This window comes from Cylas formicarius, unplaced genomic scaffold (assembly GCF_029955315.1).
Source record: "Cylas formicarius isolate icCylForm1 unplaced genomic scaffold, icCylForm1.1 PGA_scaffold_4__25_contigs__length_36172078, whole genome shotgun sequence".
In the NCBI taxonomy this organism is placed as follows: domain Eukaryota; kingdom Metazoa; phylum Arthropoda; class Insecta; order Coleoptera; family Brentidae; genus Cylas; species Cylas formicarius.
In genome coordinates, this window is record NW_026844334.1 from 28,346,112 (window position 1) to 28,363,187 (window position 17,076).

At 32.2% G+C, this 17,076-nt stretch overlaps 1 long non-coding RNA gene across 1 annotated transcript in view; it reads right to left on the reverse strand.

Annotated features, from left to right (window-relative positions):
- The window catches only part of LOC132701360 (uncharacterized), a 32,035-nt gene extending 20,227 nt beyond the window's left edge, over positions 1-11,808 (reverse strand). Inside the window, exon 1 of the long non-coding RNA XR_009618775.1 lies at positions 11,492-11,808. This is a non-coding gene — a long non-coding RNA (uncharacterized LOC132701360). The remainder of the gene's footprint in view (positions 1-11,491) is intronic.
- Positions 11,809-17,076: the final 5,268 nt, after the last annotated feature.

The window sequence follows — 17,076 nt, forward strand, 5'->3', positions numbered from 1 at the left end:
AGATGTTATTAAAAAGTGTCACGATCTTTTCAAGGTTTTGTTCGTTAATCAAGTGAAACGTGTCTGAGAACACATCATCGGGACCTGGAACTTTGTTATTTTTCATTAGATTCCTCAATATGCTCGGTCCTGACAGAGTAGATATTTCTATTGGGGGATTATCTGGTCAATCGTGGTTGAAAAGACCAATTGTATATTCTCTCCATACCTGCAGCAATTTCTCGTGTTCTGTCACCATTTCATTGAGTTGATTTTTAATGAGGCTTAGTGGTCTATTGTTGTATAACCCCGCTATTTCTTTTATTTTTTATTAAGATAAAAACTATTAACAAGCCTACAAAGCCCTTCGGCCTTTAGGCACGCTGCCTTTATTCCTCCATCAATTTTAGAATATCTTCGGGCATCCACTTGTTTTTACTTGCTGTTTTTTCTTTTAAGAGAAACTTTTCGTTTGTGGTTGTAAAGGCTCGTTTGACATCAAGCCAATGCATGTCAGGGTCGCTGTTTTTGTTTATACTACTCTAGAATTGAAAGAACGTCATGTATCTTTTTCAAGGCTGACATAATTATGACCTACAACGAAAACACGAACAAAAGTAAAACAGTTTTAAAATATAGGTTTCAAAAAATAAAAAGTTAGAGTGTACCAAACTGACACTGACTGAACTTTAGTCGCACCCTTTCATTTAATTGGCTTAAACAAAAATTAAGTTATTGGATAATTGACAAAATACAACTTAGTCTTAAATATACTATTTAAAAATCTTCTGGATTATTCCTGCATCGGTTGGTGATGAGTCGAACTTGCTCACGGTTCTCCAAAAATCCTATTGGCTTCTTCAGAGCAGTTTCAGTTAAGCTCTAAAGAACCCAAGAGTCATATTCAATTCTTTTTTATAATATGCAAAAGAACATTCAACGACATCGCAACGATTCGCGATGTCGCCGTCATGTCCCTTTTAGATGTCCAGCCAACAGGCATACTAAAAATTTTTTATAATATGGAAAAGAACATTCGATGTCGCCGTCATAAGAAGAGCAAGCCGAAAATGCGGAGTGCATTAATATGAAGCTTAGATGTCCCCTAGTTGTCCTTTTCCAACAAGTTATGTAAACGAATAAAAAACATTAAAAAAAAAGTTAAACTATTAAGCAAAACAGTCGGTAACATTTATTAATATAATCCGTTTGTTATTGAAAAAATCCATTGCATTGCGTGTTGCAATTTCACCATTTGGCACGAAATTAATCTGTTTCAAGACTATCCCCGGCAAATGTTATACGTTGATTCAGTTAATTTGCGTTTTTGCCTAACACTTTCACTCATTGTTCGGTCGACACGACTCGACACTTAAAATGCCGCGTTCGGCCATGTTTTGTACGTTATTTCTTCAGCGGATAGGCAACGTTCGCAACAACATATTCTCTTGGTAGACGGATTTTTCACTAAGTGCATTGCGAAAATCGTCTACGAATTTCTGCAAGAACAGGTCAGAAGATGAACTTTTTGCATTTGCAATTAAAAAAATGATAATTAAAAACTAAATAAAAATGTTAGCGAACCACTTCTGACAATGACCTTGAAATTCATTGATTTCATTACGGTTTAGCGCAAATGGTTTTCGTAAGTAATTTTTACGCATGGCCAGTCATTACTTAAAGCAATTGCCTAAAAAAATTTCACTGCGTTAATATCGTAGATCTGAGCAGCTATTTCTCAACACTGGCATTACTTTTTTTGAAATATATTTAGGTTCTGTAATCGTGTTGTGGAATATGTGCAAGGCTAAGCAGCTTTAAATTGCTGCTTTTGAATTGTGTTGTTGAAAACTATTATTACATGTCTACTAAGATTTTTATTATGTAGAATTGCCCAATAAAATTTCGAAAAATGTTTTTAGAAAAATAAAATCTGTCTAACAATACATGGGACAATCTCGAACGCTTTTTTGTGAAAACTATATTAGAGTCAAAAAATTCAATTTGTTACCATTTGGATGTCGATATCGATATAATTACAAACACTTATTAGAAGTAAGATTTAAGAAATTTGGGATCTCAATAAACTTAGTAGGCTACAAACAATGCGACATAAATAAATTCTCAGGAACCTTTGGATTCCGAATTTCGTATTCATCCTTAGCGGTATTGAAGAGATTTAAGCGTTTCGACCCTTTTTACTAACCCTGTATTTGAGGGGTTTTATAGCTGACTATAACAATTTAATTAACAATCGGATATATTATGACACAACAGCTGGCACACTCCAATATAAAGAAGAACCTTAATGCTGCTAAAGCTTGTGATGGTTCAAAAGATGATTTTTTAATTTTATTTTAAAGATGGATGGTTAGAACTGATCTGACGTCAAGGCATGGTGGCGCGTAGGAAGATCGCGAATTTCGGAATATGCATTAATAATTTTTTTGCAAGATAATCACGACACCCAGTAGATCGAACCTTAAAAACAAATACAAAGTGTATCTTTCGCTTAACGTGAGCTATCCGGACAGTTGAAGAAATGGCGTGACATGATCGCATTTGCGCGCATCATAAGCAAATCTGAGACTGGAATTTTGAAATTTTTGGAAACTTTTCTTATCTCTTTGCAACAAAGCAGGGCAACGGATCAATGAATCTGTTATCCATAATTTGGGACCAGTTTCTAGAATATACATACAATCTTAATTTTCAGTGGGTTTTTTTGAGAAAATCTCATGTTCTGAATAAAAAATAAGTCCTAGGTTTCTACAAGAATGACTCAACTTTAATGCAGAACGATTCAAAAGTACTCTGAACATATACCAATTTATGTACAATGAAAATCTTTGTTTTTCTTTATGATAATCACCTCACTGGCAGCTAGCGAAAAATAAATCTGAGTATCGTCAGCATATTGATGAAAGCAGCACTAATTCAAGAAATTAAAAATATCAGGGGTGAATATTTCAAAAGCAAGAGGACCCAAGATTGTGTCGATTGTGTCGTGCGAACTCCTCGATCTATGAAAAAAAGGAGCTGGTTTAGCACTGCCAGCAGACAAAATGCGCAAAATTTTGAAAGAGAACGACAACCATTTCTAAAAAATGACAATGACAAAAAGGCAACCAAAACTAACCATAGCTACAATCTGTTTAAGTATTCGTGCAGTGGTTCCAGTGTACTGGACATTGTTCAGAACTATCTACAACCAATATTTCTTGTCTCTCAAATTATAGAGGAGTTGCAAGCAATTTAGTCCAATTTGTACATTTTGGAAATTAATCGGGACCACAATCTATCGTTCTGTTGTTTAACTAATTATCGTTGCTCAAAAACTGTAGCGAAACGTTTTCGTGTTGTCGCCGTATTAAAAACTATTTACTCTTTTAAAAATCAGATGTCAATTAAGAATCCTAAAATGATGCTCGTCGCTATATAACGCCTCATCTATGTGATCAATCTGAGATATGTCTTGTTTTGCTGCCCGTTCAGGGAAAACGGACAAACTAAATTCCCACGTTTTAAATTATCAGCGAAGGTAATATTTAAAGTATCCGCTTCCGGCTGAATACAATTTAATAACTATTTATAAATTCACTATAAATGATCATTTGTTTTCAAATTAGGACTATCGTGAACCGATAACAGAAAAAAGGCAGCCTAGGAGTCAAAAAAGGTCCCCTTGACTAAAACGGCGTTTACATTATCCTATTATTTTCTAGTTAATTAATCAACCGTTCACTTCACAACTAATTATAATAATGGCGTTGCTCGACTTGAACCATATACCTACATTAAGAGGCGTAATTGTAACCGCGTTAAATCTCTTTTCCAACATTGACCCAATATCCATCGAATTAATTGTTCGCGACAACTTCTCGTTAGGCAATTGTACCAAGGTATTCTCAAATTGTTTGTTTTATCCATTAGTGGTAAATGGTCGCGGTGCAAAATAAAATCCTGGCATATAGTGGGTGTTCGTCGCCTAATCGACTGTCGATATCTCTCCAAAAAAATACTTCTTTTAAATATAAGGCCGCATATCCTGCATTTTACTCTTTAAAAAATTTATAATTACTAGCAGCCTCGTAAATTTTATCATTGAAAATGCCAGAAATAAATTTCGAGATAAGGATAGAAAAATATTGATATATTTGTAGTACATCTGTGACCCTATTCGGAGTAAAATTTGTAAATAAAGAAGTACTGACTAAATAATACATAAAATTAAAGATCAAATGTTTCACTACTGGATTAACCTTCTTTCGAGAAGCAATCATTCTATCCAAATATGGAAAATATTGTTGAAAATTGTTTTCGTCGTGTGAGTTTAAAATTTATAAACTATAATCTGGGTAACCATCATTAGAACAAATTTACGGCGACACCGAGTTATTATTTGCTTCGATTCTCAGAAAACGTTCACCACAAACATCGTTTAAGTGGAGTGGGGACGCTACATGTTAAATTGAGACGAACCACATTGACATTTTATTTTCGATTGCGTAAGATCAATTTACCGATACTAACCAAATGCAGCCATGTAGGCAAATTGAGAGAAATCTTTGAAATGACTGTAAGCAGTCAGAGCAAAGAAAATATATTCTTCAAACTCATTATGAATTGAACAATGTTCACAATAATATGATTACAAGAATATCGATGAATAATAAAACAACTATTTAATAAAACCAATGGGGTTTTGAATCATTATTTCTATAATAAATCTTTTTTATAATGGACAATAACCGATTTTGGATGGAAAAATTTTCTATATTCGAACTTAATCTAGGAAAAATTGAAACGTAATCCTAGGATGACACAATTAAATACAAATATACAAAACATGTTGTTCTATTACCTCTTCAAAGAATAATGCAGCTTTTTAAACATACTGACTACTATGATTTAATGAAATATAGAATTCCAACTTTTTATTGTAATTTAAAGGCTCATAAACTAATCTGCACTTAATATTCAAACACTCCATAATATTAATATCAATACAGTAAATCCCATTCATCACCGAAATTCCTTTTACACTTAAGATTCTAAAGCCCTGTGATGTGATCTTTAGACGCTGAATTTCTGCTAAACTTTTTAATGGATTGCCGTAAATATTGCAACTAAGATTTTGTAGTGAGAGGATGTAAAATTTGACACTATATAAATATAGTTTCTAGGTACGAAGTCCAAATATTCTGAATTATTTACTGTCTCAATTCTCAGCTTCCCGCTCTCACCTCAATGTATCTGCAAAATCTTGTATACAAAATTATTTTATTATCTTTCCTTCTGACTTTTATAACATTTGTCTGCAAAACTGCAGTTACTTGACTGCTGTTTAAGTATTTAATTATTTAGTTGACTGAAATAATGAAATCCTAACAGACGACCCCGGGAAACACCAAATCTTATAGCGAATAATTTTTGTATACGTAAAGTCTTTGAAATATTGCAATTATCATATTAATGCTGATGATACACAAATCTATTTTCTTTTGTCGGGCAAGAAACTAGAATTAACACTGACTTAAGCAACTTATATAAGACTGCATCCTATCATCTGCTGAGACTGAATTCGTGTAAATCATCGGAGTTAGTTTCTGTCTCTCAAGTCTCTATGTTAAAAATAAAATGATCATAAGAATTAATGACATCCCAATAGGCACCGGCATCTAAATGGACTGACTCTAAGGGGCATTTTATAGATCACATTAAAAATTTTAAATTGAGGATAACTTATAAAAACTTAAAGTTGATTTGCAGATAATTGAAACTAAAAAAAATACTTTATGACTGAGGAGAGTCTACTGGCCAGTACCGGGTCCAAAAGAGACAAAATTCATGTTGCGGCATCAATCCATTTATCTCATCAACAATCGAAAAGACGTTAAAAAGATCGATTTCGTATTAGTACAGACATTTAGTATTGTTACTTGGAAGGTTTTCCGGTATTTTTTAAAAATTGGCAAATTTCAACTTTTCCACCTCGTATTTTTGCCGCGCGCCGCCATATTGAAAAAATGGCGCTCAAAAGCAGTTTTTTGATAATAACTCCTTTCCGACGCATTTTACAGTAAATTTGGAAAGAGCACATCAAAATCTATTAAACCGCCAATTTTCAAAACTCCCGGAGAAATTTCCAGGTAACCTCTATTTTTTCAACCAAATGACCTTGCTCAAAAAATACATTCTCTCAGCTGCTTTTGGGTGGAACGCTAACATTGAAAACATTCTGAGGTTTCCGCAAGAAATGTACTCTTTGAATCTCGGTAGATGTGTTTGCCAAACAAATTAAGATTATAGTTCATCTGGGCTATGCTTTTTTTTCTGGTAGATAGCCCTTACCCTGCTATATGTCTGCTTTCGGATTAGTCCTTTTGTTTGACCACAACTACGATCATCTAGAATTGTATAATGAAGAGAGAAATAATTAAAATGCTGTAATATCTACTAGATTACTGTCTATTCGGCATGTGTTTATAGTGATCCAACAGAAATTGTTCCCGAAATGTATTTCGGTATCAAATTGAAGACGAACTCACGAAACCTTTGGCAAATCGAATCGACCATGAAATTCCGCTTACACTCCGCTTGGTATTTATCAACTTGTTCTTTATTTATTTTCTATCGGATCGTTGCAAAGTGTCTTGTGCCTACCACGACTCGATCTCGAAGGTTAGCAACACTTACTTCTTTAATATGACTTAATGGGTGTGTGAGTCCATTTAAATATTTTGTGTCGGAGCACTAGCCTCGCGAATTCCGGATTTCTCGTTTTTGTTGGAAGTGTAGCTGACAGATTTGGATTTAAATACAATCTAACGGTATATTGTGCGCTATATTACATTTTCGCTTTCGACGTTGTGGTAGCTATTGATTAATAAGTGTCGGTGTTACGGCGCAGCAGACTGTAACAAACGCATCGCCGAGAATGAATGAATGACAGAACTATTTGCTCCCGTATTCGCTAGACAATTTTTTATTCATTAGTTTCGCTTAAGGGTAACAAGTATATAAAATATCCTCTTTTCTCTTACTGATTTTTGAATCACCCCGTATATTGCAACTAAACTGGGCGCATTTATTGTCCGATAGTGGCGCTGCTAAATGTAAAGAAACACAACTCGTCGGCCAACCACTTTTTGTGGAACATGACCCAAGAATAAAAATTAAAACCTAATCGTTCTTTAAAATTCTTGAGTAGCATCCATCAACAGACCAATTTGCTTTGTATTTGGATTTCGGGTGAATCCATAGAGACACTGAATCCCGAACATATCAAACTAATTGTTTTTTAAAATAATATCAACATAAAAAAAGCAAAGCAATCCTGAACGTCGTAAGAAAACAATGCAACAATTCCCAATTTTACTTCCAAACTATAGTAATATTTTTTTCCACCAGAGGTATCATTGAGTTGTAAAATCGCCAAATATATTTGCCAAAACTTACTACTAAGGTTGAAGTTTGGTGTTTTAGTTTAGTATCCAAATTTCACAAATATAATTAACGAAACTAAAAGGGCCGACGTATTTGCTTACTGCTGAATTGTTACTGCTGTTTTTAATGCTTGGTCTCTACCCAAATTTTTCTTTTGTTCAAACAAGACATTATGGGTTACCAGTAAATATTGTTTAATGCATATATTACAATATAATAACATAATCCAAATATATAGATATAAAAATATATTAGATAAACTAATGGCAAAAAAAATCCAAAAAATAAAAAGCAAAACTTAGTTTTATATTTGCTCTATCTCTCAAAATAGTAGTATGTCTCTCGCATGTGTTAATAAAATAATAAAAATATTAATAAATGTACAAGGATGTGTAAAAATTGTTTTGTTTTATTTCTGGTCATTTGTTCAATTTTTCAATTGTTGTCGAAAACCTTGACTTTTCGGTTCGGTGGTGTAAAGTGTTTTAAAATTCAGTATTAAAATCTTCTAACGAAACTTCTTTTTCTTATAAACATGTGCCGCAAACAGGGTGTTAAAAATTAAAGATTTTCTATTTTAATGTTAAACAAATTACAACACAATTGCAAAATGTACTATTATAATATATTTCCTTAAAAAATAATTACAATTTCCAGAGAATAAAATATTTTTTTAACAAAACCGAATTTCCTTTTTGTATGTTGGAACATACCAGCGGCGCACAGCAAAAAAAGTCAGAACGAAAAAGCAGAAATATTGAAAATATTGCCCTGTTCCCTATCACGTTGGAAACTAAGAAACGTAACCTATTCTTTTATTTTGATGGTAATACCCCAAAAACGACAAGACCTTTAAAGTCTAAATTTCGTTACTGAATTTTGAATTTCCCTACACATTCAATGAAGAATTCTTGAAAGAAATTAAAGCCCCGAACGTTTTTTTACGATACTGTATATTCAAGTATGGTTACCTGCATTAATAAAAAGTTAAATTTAATTTAATTTAAAACTTCTTTTTAATAAAATTCAATATAAACTGTTTCAATTTTTTTAACTACTCCTAGATGTAACGAAAGTGCATTTTTTAATCATTGTCTTCTAAACAATACCAACGAATTTTTCATATATTATACTGAAAAAATTGTGAACTGCAAGGCCTGACAAAAGACAAACACACTTCCTACAAGTAAACACGCCTATTCGCGCGAATATAGAGTAGCGAGTAGCGTTCTTGCAATCTTGACTTTGCACATGTCCATGAAACTTCACTCTCGAGAAATCAGCAGTTTTGTTTGTCGTGCGCGGTCGAACATCTTATGATAACGACGCAAAAAGTATAGGTTTCCGATAAGTTTCCTAGTTAGGTACTTGTCAACGATAACAGTAAGACAAAGAACCAACGCAACTACATACCTCGCGACAAAAACCAGTTTGTTATTAATATTCATACGTCTATTTATTAAATTAACCAAAGATATACGTATCTAGTTATAAACCTGATCGCGATATCGCGTAAAAACTGTCGGTTACTTCGGTTCACTTTTGACGTAGTGAACTATAGTGCGTTGAAGTGTTGTCACGGAAAAACAAGGACGGAAGAAAAATTCTAAATAAAATAAAAATTGTGTCTGTGGCATAAGTACTTCATAAATAGAGAACTGCACTGCAATTATTTCCTGAACTGTAAATAACTAAAAAAGATATTAATTATAAGATAAAATCTCAAATTACTATGGGGCGTACCTAAACTTGCAAACGTATTTAATTTGCGGGAAACTGTTTTCTATATCTTCCACAACAAGCATCGACCTAGCGAAAAATCAATGCAATGTATACAACAAAATTCTAAAGTGCTGTTTTTCTTCTGGTCTGCTCCCACGAGATAAATTTCTTTCCTGGCTCTCTTTGAAGCCGAGTGTTAAAATAAATTGCACATTTTCATTGCCACTTTTTCCCCTCCCTCTGAAAGTGTGTACCAAAATTTTTCTAATCTCATGATATATGTCTGAGTAATAACCGCCGTCTTTTTAAATTTTGCGACAAATTTTTATTTTTTTATTGTTATTTTTTACATTTGTGGCGTACTTAATCTTGTTTCAATGCGCTACTACATCCCCAAATAAATACGAATTCAAGCAAAAAACGCAGAAGTGTTAAGAACATTATAATTAAAAGATAATGATTTGCGATACATACAACCATTTTCTGGGAATCTCCCGAAACTAGTCGCGTCCCATAATTTCTTAATATGAAGAAGTATATCGAGGGAAAGCAATTTATACAATACTTCTAACAAATTTTCAAATTTAGAAGCTTTATTCCTGTCGAAATACTAATTTCTTCCAGTATCAGAGATTTGATGAATAATAAAGTGATGAGTATAATTTTTGCTTGAATCAAGTTGCAGATGTAATTCTGCAATCAATACCTGAACAACGCCTAATATTTTCCAAAAAGAATATTTGAACCTCGCTAACCAAACTTTTAAAAAATATTACCTGTTTTAGTTATAATCATGAGCTTAGCTAGCGACAAACTTCAACCTCAAAAGTTATAGCAATATCATTATGACGTTACAATTTATAGAAAATCAAACCTAAGAATAATGAAAGACACATCGACAAATAACAGTAGCAGCTACGTGAATCGTGTGGAGCTTAATGTCATTCAATATTTAATAGTAAAAGTATACTAGTGCCTCCAAAATTTTGCTCTCTTAAGTAATGGTTTAGAGTGTTATACAAACCAACCAACTTCAAGACGAACCAAGCAGTATCCAATATGTCAAAATAATAAACTCACTATAACTTTAGCTCTAAGCTTAATCCTTAGTCTACTTGGCCATTGATTAATTTTTTCTTACATTAAAACGGATTTTGTGCCTTGTCAACCTTACGAAAATGTTACCTGCTTCATTTATCCTATGGAATTTTGAAATATATGAAACATATATTCAAATATATGAAAATTGGAGTAGTTGTCCACATAATATTTTCACAAATTCATATATTAATGAACAATCTGTTGTAATACAGGCTCATATCTCAGATCATTTGGCAAAAAAATGATCTTTGAAACACTTTTATAAAAGAGTATTAAATATTTTCAATAAATACTTTCCTCCTACTATAACTAACAGCAACGAAAAAAAGAAGCATCCTACATCTTGAAAACCAAATATTATTAAACAGAAGCTTAATGCATTGCTAATTATGTTAAAAACAAATAACAGAAAACGACTTTCATAAGCACTTGATAGCTGCTCTCATACAAAACGACTTGAATGACAAAAGTACCACAAGTTTTGTGATATTTAGTAAACTATTTCATGAAGCACGCTGTCTTTTCCGTCTGTTTTTTTCTGTCTTCTCAAATTGGCTCTAATTATATTAGTGCATAAAAAGGAAATCTGTACAATTTAAACAACTATCGACCTGCATCGATCGGCTGCATTGGCAGCTTGCAATTGATGATATAAATTGGTAGTTTGGGCAAAACAAAGTAATAGAAAATTATTTTATATGGAACGAAACAAAGTCAACTCGCCCTCATAGGATTAAATAAAACAAATGCTAAGTTTAGGAAATTGTAAACTTCTTAGGAATTGAGATATTGTTGTCTGTTGTGCTAATTTTGAATCTGTTATACGTTATGGCAGAATATTGTGGGATAGTTTTTATTATACAAAAGAGGACCATAACATATAATAATAATATTGAAATCCAGAATATTTAATTTAATTTAATTTAAATTGACAACAACACATATCATTACAGACTTTCGATAACGGAGAAAGAACCTTATTATAATTAATATATAATCATCTAACAAATTCTCCGAAATATATCAACATAATCAAAAACTTTAAGAAAGCTGTCAAGGACGTGTTTTTTTTATTTTTATAAAAGCGAATTGAAATTAAAAACTTATTTATTTAGTTTTTATTATTACAATTGTTGAAAAAAAGAGTTACGTTAAACCAAGGTCGCCCTAGAAAGAAAGTTGTTGCGGTTCCGTGTTCATCGACGTCACATGGAACTTGTGACAGAAAAAGGGTTCCTACCTTGAATGTTGGAAAACCCAATCCGAGTCGTCCAAGAACTCGCCACTAACCCCCAAACCAACCGAACCCACACTGCCGTTCGATTGCGGCAAAATGCAAATCGGTTCTCCGGTCAAAAAGTTTCCAAGACGACTCTTATTACAAACAAAACGCGATCGACAAGAGAGCGCGATAACGACGCCGCAGGAATCGCTACTGAAAGCGTCTCGGGCGTCCTTCTGCAAGACGCTTTGACGACGACTGATTCGCGCCGTCCAAACGCCTTCGCACCGCCGACAACAACAAAACGGTCGGATATCGCGAACGAATGCCGCTCGTGAACGATCGCCGGACTTACCTGATTGTCCTGCGGGCCCGATACGTTGCAGGATTCAATTATCAGGATTCGTTAGATCTTATTGGATTGAAACTGATGACTAACCCGGTGGCTGATTGTTCCGGAGAGTTGTATTTTGCAGGACTCTTTTGGGAGTTTATAGCGTTAAAAGGGGTAATTGTTGCTGGGGGATTTCGGCAAATTAATTTTCGCCGGGGGAGTTTCAGACGACGCGGGATAATGAAGTCGAGTCCCTCGATGATTGACTCGGGTTTACCTAAATTTTCCAAAATTATCTGTGCGCGCCGGCCTTTGTGAACTTTATTATTAATTGCTCTAACTATTCTAAATTTCAGATGGTGAGTTTAAATAAAACTGAAAGTTCATTGTTGGTAATTAAATAATAACATTATTCGTTTCGCAGGTAATGCTATTACTTTGTACAATGGAAAAAATTGACTAGAAATTAAAAAAATGCAGAAGGGGATTTAATCAATAAATAAATATAAAATACATCTGAAAAAAAACGTTTTGCTACTGCTACGAAATAATACTTAACTAACAATAATAAATAAAATTGAAAAAGTAAATCAAGTCAACACCCTCAAAATTAGAGTTGCAAACAGTACAAATATACAAAAATGGAATAAAATGTAACTAAAATTTAATATATCATATCTGTCACTATTAGACTTCACATTTGAATAGAAAAGCGCAATATAGAAAGATATTGCAGTTTTGGGATTTAAGAATTGCTTTGTGCTCCTTTTTTTAAATTTGTTACATTCGCTAATCATTTTTTCTATGTGGTTTTTGAAAATCCATTTTCTTTAGAGTTGCTTACTTCTTTTAGAAAAGGAAATATCAAAAAAATTTGGTGCATTTATGAACAATTTTTTTTCACTTCAGTACAGTTCATCCTGAACTTTTCTAATTTTTATTGCGCTTTAATTCTTTAAAAATTTTTCAAGTTTAAGTTATCACTAGAACTTTTGTAAATGAAGAACCCTCCTTTTGTGCGTTTTTACAGAGGTACTTTCTGATCTAGAGAACTTTTTTTTCATTGATGAGATAGTCACTCAATGAAAATAACCAAAACCTTCTTTGTGTTGTTGTGTTTAAAGGAAAACATGAAAGTCACTGGTTTCAAAGCATTTGCGCCAAACTTTCAAAGGATGCAATACAATATGCAAACAGCTAGAAAAAGGATCCTGCATTTCTCCAGTTTTTATTCTATTGTATTTTTTTGGCTTCGCTTTATGGTCAATCTTTGCCCAGCAGTGAGCACGTTGTCTTGACTTCTCTAAGTTGTGGAAAAACATTCGATGCGGTTTGAAATTTTCTGCACTAAAAAGTATATTATGCAACAAGTGTGGTAAACCGCATTTGAACACTAGTTTATTTGGCACGAGCAGAGCGCAGCGGAGTGAGTGTTAATTAAATGAGCTATTTTGAAAGTTTACCGAACGTGTTGCATATTATACTTTTTCTACGACCGTTATTTTTGGGTACATTTTTGTAAAACAACCCGAATACATTCACTGATATCACCGTCAGAATTGACAAAAGTCAAAATTCAATTACACCACACGCTATGTTGGTGTATCGTTGGGTACTTCAAAGAAGGGAGTAGAAACTAGTATATTATACAACAAGTGCGGTAAACTGCATTTAACTCACGAGTTTATTGGGCACGAGCGGAGCGCAGCGGAGCAAGTGTTTAATAATAAACGCGTTTAACGAAAGTGTTGCATACATTATCGCAAAACAACAGGAATACATTCACCGACATGCCCGTCAGAATTGACGTCAAAATTCAAAGCGTGGGAAATATCTCCGAAAACATCCGATTGCTCCCAAACCCGTGCGTTAAAATCCCGGAAATGTACGATGTGGCTTGGATCCGTGGGAAACGAAACTGACGTGTTAAAGTAACGCTTCCCGCACGCCAGATCGGTGTGTAATTAGGTATTTTACAGACGGGAGTAGAATAGTATTTGAAGAACTGTGTGAGAGTGAATGAAAATATTGTAGGTCTGATCCATATTTTCCGAAATATAATTCAGTACAGATTTTCTAAAAAGTTTCCATCATTATTAAATTTCTGTAAAAATTCTCATTTTCGATTAATTTTGATTCAATTTTCAAAAGTAGTGATTTTTTATCCTTTTTTTTCTTTGTCAAAAATCAACCAATATTGGTTTAGGTAGATGATAACAAAAGTTATCTAGTTATAGGGTATTTGATCTAAATTTAAAAATAAATAGATTTAATGTGAATCATTATAATTAAATTTTGGAAAAAAATGGATGCTAACACAAAGTACTTAGAAAGCAAAATTCAATAGTTCCCCAGGAATTTGAATAAAACGCTCGATGCGAATCACCCTGTATTCCAAAGCGACCTTCTAATTTTTCAATTACCGTGGCAATGGCACTACACCGCGATTCCATATTAGCGTCATACCGAACAATTCCTCTTCAATTAACGCGCCGCAAGTAGAAACGACTGTAATTAAAACGCTCTTAGGCTCAAAGAAGCGCGTCCTTAAGGTGAACGTCACACGCAGAACGATTAACCTTGCGTTCGATAACCGTGACATCTTAACTCATAAATTTATGTGTAAACGTTTTTACGTTGCTACTCGTCCACTAAAAATGTCACGCAGTTAAATGGAATCGATAGCCTTCTAAGATTCGATGCCCATCATACGGCAGAAGACATTTTTTTACGTATACATATGCAAATTATCCGATATTTTTTGTCTTTTTTATAAATCTCGTGAAAATCGGTTGCTATAGTTTTTATAGTGTAAAGAATGTACAACAAAATGTTGTCAGAACCTTCAAAAATTAGTAAACTAGTCATGAAAATCTTACCAATTTAGAAACACTAGATTTTGAAAAATGTAATTTCCGATTTTTTTGCTATATATAATTCTTTCCCGTAGTTCGAATAAAATAAGAATTTTAAATATTTTTTTTCACTTTAGTCCTTGTTTTAGTCAGAATTTTATATTTCAAAATATTTAATTGTTTTATGTAAAAAATATTGATTAAACTTTTAATATGTAATACATTAATATATATATATATATATATATATATATATATATATATATATATATATATATATATATATATATATATATATATATATATATATATATATATATATATATATATATATATATATATATATATATATATATATATATATATATATATATATATATATATATATATATATATATATATATATATATATATATATATATATATATATATATATATATATATATATATATATATATATATATATATATATATATATATATATATATATATATATATATATATATATATATACATATTAATATATTACATATTAAAAGTTTTATAAATATTTTTAACATAAAACAATTAATAACTATATATGTAATATATGGAATTTATTAATTCCAGTTCTTTATGTCCCGCCATTCTGTCAAAAATTGAGTTTTTTGCACCAATACGAATAACTCTTCTGAATAGCACATTTTTAGTACCGTACCACATAACCAACTATGGACGTAATAACATCCATTGCAAGGGCGGCCCAGCTGGCTAGCCACTAAAGGTAGGTTTAGGAATCAGATTCAAGCAAGCATAACATAACATAACATAACTTGTGAGATTGTAACATAGGCTTTTACTTTTAGTTTTTACTTTTGTATCAACCTGTAATTTAATTGTGAATTTTTAGTAAGTTTTTATGTAGAAATGGACTGTGTCCGTAAAATGACTAATAAATAAATTAAGAAACAAATAAATAATTGACAGCTCAATTGATCGATCAATTGACACAAAAAAAACGCACTTTTTCAAAGTGTTCAGGTTGAACAATTACATTTTTTAATAACTATGTGACGCCAAACAAATAATTACAATACGTTATGGTAGTTTATTATTATATGTGTGGAATAATGGGAAAGTACAAATTAGCGATGTTGAAAAAATATACATTTATCGAACAGAACAAACTCTTTAAATACATGTGGTACATTTTTGTTACCATCAACTTGAGTTATTGCAAAATAATGGGGCTAAATAAGTGTTCAAATAGCATTATTAATATTTTATGTTATGTTTTTTTGTTTACTTCAAAATTCAGTGTCGCTAGCGTTGGTAATATTTTATAGCTAATTTTTGTAAGGCTAAACTAAGTATTCGTTGACAAGGCTATATACCGGCTTGAGATAGCGATTTGAAATTTGAAAGGGTTAATATGGACTGAATGTCCAATTTTTTGCCAATGTGTAGCCAATGGTTGCACTTCCGGTTTAAGCGGAAACCACAGCAACCCTCGAATTTTTGGATTCAGGATACGTAGGATAGGACGGTTTTTCTCTTTTTTTTGTTTTTTTAAATTTTTATTTAATTTTCGAAAATTTTGTCTAGGAGACTGTGACCATCATAAATACTATTTACCGGGTCACCTGATCATTTGATAAATTGTAAATGGAACGTTTCTTTACTTGTTCAGAGGCAAATAATATTTATTGTCATGATCTATTAATTTTTTAGGATAACATAGTTTTATCAAATAGCACCCTAGTGGGAACAAAAACTTTTTAAAACCGGTACTTTTTTTGCAACATTTTGACGCCAAAATTTTCTAAATGCGTTGAAAAATAAGCTCACAGGAAAAAAAAAAACAATTTTTTATAAAAACAAAATATTACTTGCAGAAGAAACTCTCGACAAGCTCATGCAGTGGAAAGAAAAAAACAGATTAGTATTTAAAAAAAATAAAAGTCAAGGGAGAGTTTCTTCTTAGATTCAGTGATTAGAATTTTTTGTTGAAAATGTTTTATTATGGTAAAAAGTTGATATGCTGTTGGAATACGGGGATAGAGCTAACGTAAGTATTGTATGTATACGTTCGTCATTAGCTGCAAGCACTTTTTACCGGATACTCAGAAGAACAAAAGAATATAATTTTTTTTCATTTCAAATCTGTCACTTTTTGGGATAATTCAACACAATATTTTGAAAATCTGTTAGAAAACAAAGCCTCAACAATATCGATAGAATCGATTTAAAAGTGGTATATCAACGTGTGTTACTGTAAGACAAGTTTTACGTTGACACAAAACATCACATTCATTTATTTTGGAACTGGAGTTATGTAATTATTTGAATTAAATAAGTGGGATAGATATTTACCTAATAACCAATTTATTTTATAATGAAACTTACATAGAATGTTTTCAAAATGTCCTCCTTCT